General features: G+C 34.8%; 1 long non-coding RNA gene across 1 annotated transcript; it reads right to left on the bottom strand.

Annotated features, from left to right (window-relative positions):
• Positions 1–2085: 2085 nt before the first annotated feature.
• LOC127836310 (uncharacterized) lies at positions 2086–3734 on the bottom strand. Its single transcript, XR_008028706.1, has 3 exons — positions 3530–3734; positions 2983–3055; positions 2086–2615 (listed from the first exon to the last, which is right to left on the bottom strand). It is a non-coding gene; the product is annotated as an uncharacterized LOC127836310 (long non-coding RNA).
• Between the last annotated feature and the right edge of the window lie 7949 nt (positions 3735–11683).

Genomic DNA, 11683 nt, shown 5'->3' with positions numbered 1-11683 from the left:
TAACGAAAAATTAACTTTTCTGAAAAAAAAAATTTCACTATCAAATATATATATAACAAGGTATGCAACTCAAAATCACCCCAAAACGGGGTGCATCGCTTTGAACAGCCATATCATCATCAATTGTGCAGCGATTTTCACGATCTCGGTCTTATTCAACGCAGAAATGAATTTCCTTTCTGGAAATGTATATGTCTTGCACTATTTTTACAAATGCTGGGTCAACTTTTAAGAAATAACACGATACACAACACGCATGACCCAGTTGACAGTGATCATGTATTCTTTATGAATGAAATCTCCAGTCGTAAAGACACACCTCCGCATTGGACCAATGAAATCACTCGTATGTTTAAAATGTCAGTTAGTTGAAATGTATGTAAACAAAGGTTTCAAACGGCGCTGGACAGTTAGTCTTGATGCAGAATGTAACGACAAGAACGGTAATAATGTTTTTTCATACGTTTTATTGAATTATGGTATCGAACTACATGAACTTTGTAGGGAAGTTGCCCTTTACTCCGTGAAGATTTCAGTCTTAAAGACAGCATGATCACTGTCAACTGGGTCATGCGTGTTGTGTATCGTGTTATTTCTTAAAAGTTGACCCAGCATTTGTTAAAATATTGCAAGACATATACATTTCCAGAAAGGAAATTCATTTCTGCGTTGAATAAGACCGAGATCGTGAAAATCGCTGCAAAATTTATGAAGATATGGCTGTTCAAAGCGATGCACCCCGTTTTGGGGTGATTTTGAGTTGCATACCTTGTTATATATATATTTGATAGTGAAATTTTATTTTTTTTCAGAAAAGTTAATTTTTCGTTATAATATGATTATTTATCATTCAAAATGATGTTTTCACTAATTAATATCATAGCCACACGCTAACCACCTGTGATACAGTTAATCTCCGCGAATATATTCGTGATGTTTTTTTTGCAATACCGTTGCAAATTAAAGTACGTGTAGCATTCCTTCTAAAATTACGGTGTCTATATACATATTTTTTTCTGCTTTTTCAAGCTGAAGTTTCCAAATCGTCATAAGCACACAGGTCGAATGACTTTAGTTTACGTGCAATATTGTTGAAATACTCGTTTTTTTGAATAAAGTAAAGTAATACAACCGTATTCCTGACACGACGGAAATTTTACCAGCTCATATCAATTGTCGATATATTGTTGTAGGAATACATTTGCATGAATTTTGTAATATTGTTTTGGTAATATTTGTTTTAGTTTCGTAAATATCAACAGTTTCGATTTTTTGGTAGATCACAACGTGTGTCATAAATGGTCAAAGTTTCGAATACTCTCCAATGCCCTCACGCCAGATTTTTCGATTAAACGTTTTACAATTAAGTAAGTTGCAGTGTTATAAAAACAAGGCAGTAATACCAAACAGATTGATCGAAACGAGTTCGCCTGTTCCATACCGTTATACATCTTTAACCAAAATTATTTTTTATGTAATATTAAACTTTGAATAGAAAACTAGCCAATCAATAAGTACCTTTTTGCGTTTTTAATGGACCGTCTAATGCTGATAATTTAGCCATTCAATTGAAAATTCTCTAGGACTAGCCAGAGGAACACGAATAAATTATATCATTATTCAAGGTGATTTAAATATAAATACTCTCGCCGAGTAATCGGCACGAAAACTTAATGTATTATGTCTACTGTATTCATAATCATGAGCCAACACGTTATACTGAACATACATCTTACATTATTGACTTCTTTGTAAGTACTCGAAATTTACTTTCAACTTTATAATTTACAAAATTCTGTGTGTATCTGTGCGCTATTCTGTGTAAATTTACGTTAATTGTTAAACGTGCCTTTGTCATGAATTGCACATAAAGTCTGAAGTTTATTGCAAAAGTTTGTGACCAATGTTCTCTACGGCAAATAACATTTGCATCGTTTGTTCTTTGGGCCGTTGTGATGATAACAAGCGGCAAGTTAAACCGAAACAACGGTCTTTGTAATAATGCTCGTAATTCGGCACGCATATTTATTGTTGATACAGATTGGAAGAAAGCATCACCGATAACACGTGTAAAATGACCCGAACTAAATCTTGTTAAATTTTATTTGGAACATGTTCAAAACATTTCGAACACTTTAGAATAGTATATTGTGACACTCGACATTCGTTATAAGAGTATCTCCCGCGAGGTTCAAGAGCCAATTAAAAAGCCTGAAAACTCAGAGTTGCACCATCCATGTACAGCTCCTTGTTGTCCTGCGCTGTATGTCGTATCCGCCCAAATCCAGACTTCGTCATTGACATCGAGTTCCACTGTCCAGAATTCCGTTACCGTGGTCAAGCTGTATCCTCTTCCTTCAACACACATCACACCGACGGCTGCTCCGTTTTTGACAATATTAAAATATATTATATTGCCACCCGTTACCATGATCGACAGGTGAAAACCATAAACGCCACTGAAAGGTGCCCTGAAAATTCCAGATGTCCCTCTGTATGCATTTCCGACGTTTGTCTTGACTATGTCACATCAAAAACAATTGTTTGGTGTTGACCAATGTTCACGCGATCCTGTTCCGAAATGCATGCAGTAAACGCCACAGTCGTTACCGACACTGTAACATAGATACATATTCAACGTGACTGATACCCTAATTCTACACAAGCAAAGCCAGTGTTGGTATCGAGCGAAAACCAGCGAAAGAACCTTTACAACTATCGACCTTCACATATATGGACATATTTAAGTTGGTCAAAACATGATGTAAATGGGAAAGTTTTCCAACGCTCGGTCAAAGTTTGTAAAATAAAACCGCCCTTTTCCGCCACACCTTCCATATATTAAATTAAAAGATAATCAAGTACGGTTTACACGTTGTTATATTTGTATATACAAACATATGTTGCGTTGCAATGTATATAATACAAGCAACAATATAACTGGTATGTTATATAAATCATTTGTATGTAACATGCACGTACTTTGTCGATTTTGAATAGTCCTTGGAGCATCCTTACAGGAACTCTACAGTACTTGCAACCGCCTCTCCAGTGTCTACAAGTATCGTAGTGATGCTTAAATGGTCATTTACACAACAGTCTGAAACGAACCTTAACAATCAACGTCCATTAACAGTTATATTATAGAACAAGAAATTAGCTTAACACGGAAAAGCCGAAGCCATTTAATTTGTTTTCATTCGAGCTACTGGTGAGAAGTTTTCCCTGAGATTAATTGGATATTGATAAATCCTAAAACAAAATTTGGGTTAAATGATTTCGCTACAAACACGTTTTGGAAGAAAATGTGTAGATATCTAAATGCATTTACTGAATGATGTCAATATTTCACATTGTACTATATTTTATGTTATTGGCATAATACATTTGCTGTCTTCTCCCCAAAGACTGTGCAAGTTGCCATAGTTTACTACCAATTTTAATTTCACAGAACGTACACTTACTTCGTTATAATATCGCGTAAACTCAAATACGTAATGAGTTCGATGTCAAAAACAGCCACACAAACCTCAAGTCGATCTTCTTCTTCTTGGTCAACGATTTTACTGGTAAGGATTCGCATTTTGTCCGAGACCGTTTCCTATGTATCGTTTCTTTTACTTGTTTTGACATCAATTTTGCCAAAACCTAACGTAAAAAGAACAACTACAACCACCACAAACATGGAAGAATTCATCCTTTTCAATGGCTCGCATCAACGCGACTGTGGAAGGTATGCCTACAATGTTATCAATCATCGTAATCGTGATAAGAAATCACGTGGTATTCCTCATTTAGAGATCATTTACACGTTTAGCTAGTAAAATATCAATATAAAATATATAATCTGGTATACACATATATTAACGAGACCAATTCGCAGACTGATAAATGAAAAAAGTTGCAATTTTTATCCAAGACTAGTAAATGGTTATCCCAAAATGAAAAATCTCTTCTGACATTGACGTACATATATGCATAAATTACAGTTTTTAGTCATTAGTTGTACTGGGAATTTTTTTACAGCGTTTGTAACACTAAACAATTCGGTGTGTTGCCCCTGTCCATTTTTTTTTAAACTGTCCATACAATTAATGGTTATATTCTCATCCGGAATTCGATAACAAAATGGCGGGTTGTATGTTTTTATTAGTAGTTTTGCCTTTATAAAGGAGCATACTTCGTCAAATAATGTACATGTGTAAAGCGTTTCTCTTCATGCGAAGGCTCATCTGAACCAACCATGCAACCAACTGACAAACCAACCAACCGACAAACCAACAGAGTGACTCCAATATATATGTAGTAAAACTTTTGTTATGGGCGGTATGACATACAAAGACATACCTTTTTAACAGTTCAAACAATTTTTGAAAGTACATGACAGACATTTGCTGTTTTAGTCACAGTCGTACTGCGTTGTACAGCTAGCTGCTATCACTATGTGTATTTCACGTTTTCCTAATATAATTGTTGCTCAAAGAGAACTTATCTTTATTGGAATATGGCTGGGAATATTAACCATAAAAGCACGTTGGTGAGAAACTTGACTTTACTAAACGAATCAACCGAACATTTTTATTCCGACCGCATCGTTTACAAAATAATCGTTTACACTCATTCACTGAGATGAGTATCAACAAGTGCTTATCTCAAGAATGACGAACAATTGACGCCGACGCCGCTTGCAATTTTGCAATTATATGTAGAACGTTGATAAAAATGTTACCTCTGCGGCGTAGCCAGTTGTCACGACAAAGGAATGGTTTAAAGAAAACGTTGTAGATTACAACGTTGTAGACTATTATACAATGTTATATATCAAACAGTCCAATGCAGTTCCCGAAAAAAATAGTGATCGGAATACGATGTTACATACAAAATATTAAAGTAACAATACTACTCAAAATCAATGGAAATTTCGTACAATATTTCGTAAAATAAAGCTTTACAATTAAAAACTATAGTTCCGTATGGCGATTGCCGAAATTTCAACCCCAGATGTGGTCTGATAAAATAGATGTTTGTGGATACAAAATGCTCGTTTTTATTATGGTTCTAATATGGTACAATTTTAGTGTTCGTGTGTCGTATGAATAGATATATTCGCAGGAATTCAACTTTGAATTTATTGTGTCCACAAATAAAATAAAACGAGCATTTTGTATCTACAAAAATCTAAGTAATTATACCACATCTAGCGTTAAAATTGTGGCTATTGCTATAAGGAACAATGATTGTTTAGGTGTAAACTTTTTTTACGAAATTCTTTACGAACGTTTCGTTGATTTTGAGCGTTATAGAGACTTTAAAGCTAAGGCCGTGTGGTTTCAGAAAAAAAAGAGTATAGGCTATTTTGATCAAAATATCCTTTTTGCTTTAAAGATATTCGAGGTCGTCTTGATCATACATCAGATGATGCATCATTGTCAGGAAACTATCTGCAGAAGAATGCTGGTTTACAAAACTTTGCAATGTTGTATGACGCTCTTGAAAATGGACTTCTGTCAGCAAATAAAATTAGAACAAATGGAAATCTGAAAACCATTGTTCTTCTTCGTGAAGACAAAAGGTCGAAGATGTGTTCGAATCGAACGGCATGTCCAAGGCTCCAGTACATGGATATGGTTTCGTTGTTACAACGATTCATTGGAGCTGAAAGAACTGGTGACTGGACATGCATTTAAATAGATTGCAACTAAATTGCAAAAGATGAATTGCATCATCTGGTCATAATAAATACCTAAAAATTGCCTATATCAATTTGCAAAATATGTTGTCTTTGCATGCAACGCATCCGGAGGTGCACGAAGCTTTCAAAGCTGTAGCTCACGTAAAACAACGGACAGAACATTATTGAGCCGGTCTTTCAACATACCTTTTATAGAAAAAGTATTAATGAAGTCATTGAAGTCATCAGGAGGCCTGACAAGAGGGAGAGGTTTGTCAGACACACAGAGAACTAAATGGTTATTTTCTATGCCCATTGCCAGCAGATGAACTCAGCAGTGCAGGAGTTTAGTAACAGTTTGTATGAAAAAACTGAGCAGCACAAGAAAACAACAAAGGCAATGTTCTGCAAAGATTCCAAAGAAAACAAGAGGGCTGAAAGGCCTTAAGTCACTAACCAGTGATTCAAATGAACTGATCTGTTCTGTGCAGCCCAATATGTTATAAGAAAAAATTTTCTAACCAACTTTCATGAATTGTGAACCTCCTTCATGAATTGTGAACCTCCTGGCGGCAACATTTTTCAACAGACTGGAAACATTTTCGTACACATCAAAAATATCATTTAAACAAATATTCTAACCAAGTTTCATGAAGATTGAACAAAAAATGTGATAAAAGAATGTTAACAAGTTTTTACAATAGCCATATAAGGAAAAATAACCCATTCCTTGGTGGCCATGTTTTTCAACCAACTGGAACAATTTTTCAACTTGTCCAAGATATCACTGGGTCATTTCTTGTGACCAAGTTTCATTTTGCCCCTCCCATATATAGCCTTATAAGAAAAAATGCCCCGTCCCTAATGGCCATGTTTTTCTAGCAACCGGAACCATTTTCGAACTTGTCTAAGATATCATTGGGACAAATCTTTTGAAAAAGTTTCATGAAGATCGGACAATAAATGTGGCCTCTAGAGTCTTAACAAGGTTTTACTATAGCCATAATTATATAGCCATATAAGGAAAAATGCCCCGCCTCTGGCAGCCATGTTCTTCAAGCAAACATAATCAATGTTCAACTCGTCCAAGATATCTCTGGGTCAATTCTTGTGACCAAGTTTCATGTTGCCCCTAGAGTTTTACCAAATCCATATATAGCCTTATAAGGAAAAATGCCCCGCCCCTGATGGCCATGTTTTTCTAGCAACCGGAACCATTTTCGCACTCGTCCAAGGTATCATTGAGACCAATCATCTGACCAAATTTCATGAAGTGGTGATAATAAATGTGGCCTCTAGAGTGTTAACAAGGTTTTACTATAGGTATATAAGGAAAAATGCCCCGCCCCCTTGGCAGTCATGTTTTTCAACCAATCGGATCTATTGTCGCACAAATTCAGGATATCATTTGGACAAATCTTCTGACCAAGTTTCATGAAGATTGGACAATAAATGTGGCCGCTGGGGTGTCCACACGGTTTTACTAAAGCCATATGTAGTCATATAAGGACAAAGGCACCGCCCCTGGTGGCCATGTTTTTAAAGCAACCGGAACCATATTCAAATATGTCCTAGATATCATTGGGACAAATCTTCTGACCAAGTTTCACGATGATCGGAAAAAATGTGGCCTCTAGAGTGTTAACAATGTTTCACTAAAGCCATATAAGGAAAAATGCCTCGCCCTCTGGCGGCTATGGTTTTCAACCAACTGACATCATTTTCGAATTCGTCCAAGATATTATTGGGATGATTCATCTGACTAAGTTTCATGAAGATCGGACAATAAATGTGGCCTCTATTATGTTAACAATGTTTTTATTGCCATATAGCCATATCGGGAAAAATGACCCGCCCCTTGGCAGCCATGTTTATCAAGCAAACGTTACCATTTTCGAACTTATCCAAGAGTTCATTGAGACCAATCTTCTTACCAAATTTCATGAAGATTGGACAATAAATGTAGCCCCTATAGTGTTTACAAGGCAAATGTTGACGCCGCACGGACGACGGACGACCGATAAAATGCGATCACAAAAGCTCACCTTTAGCACATCATGCTCAGGTGAGCTAAAAAGTCTATAGTTTCATTTTTTCGAGATAGAAACCTATTTGACTCAACAGAAACTACACTTTGCAACATTGAAAGTGGTGTTACTGCTGATGAGTCGGCGAATCCAGAATGTGCCTTGGCAATCGGATTTTTTTATTGCGAGGTATGTTTGGATGATCGCAAAACAAATTTACCTTCAAACGTTCATTTAGAATTGAATTGAAGATTTGAATTTATACGTCATAAATGTCATTGTTTTTATGAAGTAATGTCTTTTTATGGTAGTAGGTTCACCATTCATTCTTTACCACAATCATGCTGGTGAAAGAAACTTAGTGTTTTTGTGTTGTTGTTGTTTGTTTGTTGTTTATTTTTGGGGGGATGGCATTTTGGGTTCATTACCCTCCTTAAAACACATTAACATTCCCCTTTTTTCTGAAGAAAATTCCCCTCAGGATGTCTATAATATATGTAGAAAAAAATAACAAAAATAATAGTTTTATTACATAAATTCAGTCCACATTATGAGAAACATGTAAGGAAACATGTATCAAAACAACTTAAAATCATGTGAAACATTTATTTGACCTCTAGTACATGTATGAGAAAACTGAAGCTGACATTCTGCGATTATTCATTTGTCAACGGATTTCGCGACCCCATTTTTTATCGTTCCAAGAAATTATTATAAAGAAGCGTGGAAACAGGCATCCTTGCAATAAATATAGCTAGCTCTATCTAAATCAAAACATCTTAGACGCAATAATTGGCTTTCTCATGTTTTTTAACAAATAGTTGCTAGTCGGGTACAATATACAATATGAAAAGGAGGTAATTTAAAACAGTCATTGCCTGATTGCTTAGTAATAGGTGGTTAAATTTTTCAGGGTCAGTGATTTTATAAGTGATAATCAATAGATTTACCTGAAAATCTTACCTGGTTTAAAAACTGAAATTAAGCAGATTTACATGTGATTTTCAAGTCGGTATCATGCCTTCATATTTGGTTTGCCTACTCATATTTATCATCTTTGCCCAACGTATTACATGACTTCTTCCATATTCATTGAAGTCTTTGGCTATGTAGAATATGATGTTTTACATGACGGTTTTGTCTTATCTTAAAATGTATCCTCTAAGAGAATAGCTAATAAGCTGGAAAGACGCTTCTATAACTTTATAAAACACTGTTAAGCTATTGAATGTGATTTTACCCTTTAAAACACACAGTTATACAAAAAGCTAAAAAATCCTCTTTTCAAGCAAAACGACTCAAAATTCCCTTACTGAAGGGCCCGCCACCTTTCCCCTCAACCTGAAAAACACACACTGAAACTGTATATTTACAAGTTGAAAAGAAACGCTTCATTTATGTTAGTTCTCATTTCTGTTTTGTCTGAACCTAAATACTTTTTGTATAGCAATATGTTGAATGTTTGCTCATGTTTGAAGTAGTACTTTTGTGGATTGGCATTACTGAGTGGGATAATATTACCTCTTAATTTCAGTCCTTTAAAATAATTTCCTGTCATAGCTCACTATTCAAATTGATTGAACAGCATGTTTTCAACCACTTTGTTATAATCTGTTGTTAAGCAATTAATTCAAACTTCATTTTTGTGATGCATATTTGTAAACAGACTCGTCAAAGGATTTTGTATATAAAGATAAATCGCAACTATCTCTTGTATTCCTGTGCCAATATTTTAAAATCTGCACCTTCAAGCGTCGAAGAATTTTAATTATTACCTGTAGGCACATACTACATACAGAGAAGCAAACTATCGAAACGGTTTCAATTAGTTCGATTAAGGACATATTTGTACTATAACTTGTATGGGATCACATAAGTGTGTGGATTAATATTACCTCAATATTCAGATTTCGCACGTACTATCCTGTAATAAGAAACATTCAAGTTGATTGAAAAACATGTTTTCTATTATTTCATACTCAATTCGTTGTGATACAATGAATCCAAACTATATATTTTGAAAGGAGCGTATATATAAAAAGTCATAAAACTATTTTTTAGCAATACGTGTCGCGGAAGAGTAAGTTTATTGGCGTCGTACTTTAGTGCGGTTACTCGTATGTAATACTTTTTTTTCGCTTATGGGAGTAGAAGTTATTTTACGGATCAATGTATATATTTTTGTTGTCAGAATATCTTGCATAGTGGTGATGTTTTGTGTAAATTAGTGTACATAAGTACTCTATTTGTGCCAATTACATTTACTACAACATTATTGTCAATAATGCAAAGCTAATTATATTAATTAATAACTGATTACATGGACTGGGCAATAATAAAAGATCACATGGACTGGGCAAATACGCGAACCGGTGAAACTTTCTGGTTTTGTATAAAATCAAAACATAATAAAAATATATTTATTTTGTGGTTTGTCTAACAATAGCGCAGACTATTGCAGTTCGAGTTTTAGTTAACGCGTATTTTCTTCAATTTTACAATTACACGGTTTATTGCTTTATTGACAACCGTTACACTACAGTCACTTATTAATATCTTAGCTAGAAAGTGATTTTTCAAGCGGTTCCGTAGTGTAGTGGTTACACGCTCGCTTCACATGTGAGAGGCCCAAGGTTCGAGCCTAATTATTTTATTTGTGTTCTATGCTAACTTTTTGTTTTAATGTAGACATTTTAGTTTAAATAAATATGCTGTTTTATTGTAACGATGTTTTGTCCCCTACCGGTTTTCTGGATCCTGCGATAACTTTAAAAGTTCTTAATATTTTTTCATGAAACTTGAAACATGGATAGATGGCAATATGGACATAATGCACGTCATTTCATTTTATTCCTACGTCCACAATTATGGTTGCTATGGCAACAAATAGACTAGAAACACTGCTGAAAATGGTGGTTTCTGGATCCTGCGATGACTTTAAAAGTTCTTAATAGTTTTTCATGAAACTTGAAACATGGATAGATGGCAATATGGAAATTATGCACGTCATGTCATTGTGTTCCTACGTCAAAATTCTGGTTGCTATGGCAACAAAATGAACAAATAAAAAATATCTGACAATGGTGGAATTTCTGACAATGGTAAAGCCGGTAGGGGACTATATTGCTTGGCAATAGTCTTGTTGTTATTATTATGCCCATGAAATATATATATGTGAGAGGGTGGGGGGTTCGTAAACACATTAAAACTTTTACAGTGTTTTATCAATGTGTTCTCAACCTCTATCGTAAATGAGCAACGTAAGAATAAGTTCAGAATACCCTTGAAGTTGAGAAAAATATGAAATTACGCTTACAAGATGAAGCAGATTTTTAAAACCTACACAGTTCTGTTCAATTAATGAAAACTGCACACAGGTACCAGTAAAAAAGGAAACCAATGTAAATAAAATGAACTATGAAATATTTGGGGGTAACAACACAAAATCATAAATAATGGTTATTTGGGAGTTATAACACAACATCATAGATAATGGTTATTTGGGGTTATAACACAAAATCATAGATAATGGTTATACCAGTATCTTTTTCTATTTTGTTTAAAATAATCGGCCAATTTATTAATATTTACAGTAGAAAAAAAATCGTTCCATGTAACTTCTTTGAGTGCCTTTTACACTGAAATTCCCGACGCCCTTTGATGCTTTGCATCAATAGTTATCTTGTGAATGATTAAAATATTACACTACGTGCTACGTCAGTCAATTGGTATTTTTGCGCAGCTTATTCCAAATCTGAACCTGTCGAGAAAGCAGAAGACTGATGTCGAGAGATGGTCACAGATCTACTAGAGAGCGAATCATTTCATCTCGAACAGGCAAACTTTCTGTAGCAATATAGTGGGTACCTAAATTATGTTTCTCCCCTCATAAATGGTCATCGTTATACTTTTGGGTTTTTTGCATGACCAAGTAAGCAAAAAATTACATGAACTGATACTAAACTATCATAAAATTGCAAACTAG

The sequence above is a fragment of the Dreissena polymorpha genome, chromosome 6 (genome assembly GCF_020536995.1).
Source record: "Dreissena polymorpha isolate Duluth1 chromosome 6, UMN_Dpol_1.0, whole genome shotgun sequence".
NCBI classification, from domain to species: Eukaryota; Metazoa; Mollusca; class Bivalvia; order Myida; family Dreissenidae; genus Dreissena; species Dreissena polymorpha.
Note: the sequence above shows the minus strand (reverse complement) of the source record. Positions and strands in the feature narration are given on the sequence as shown.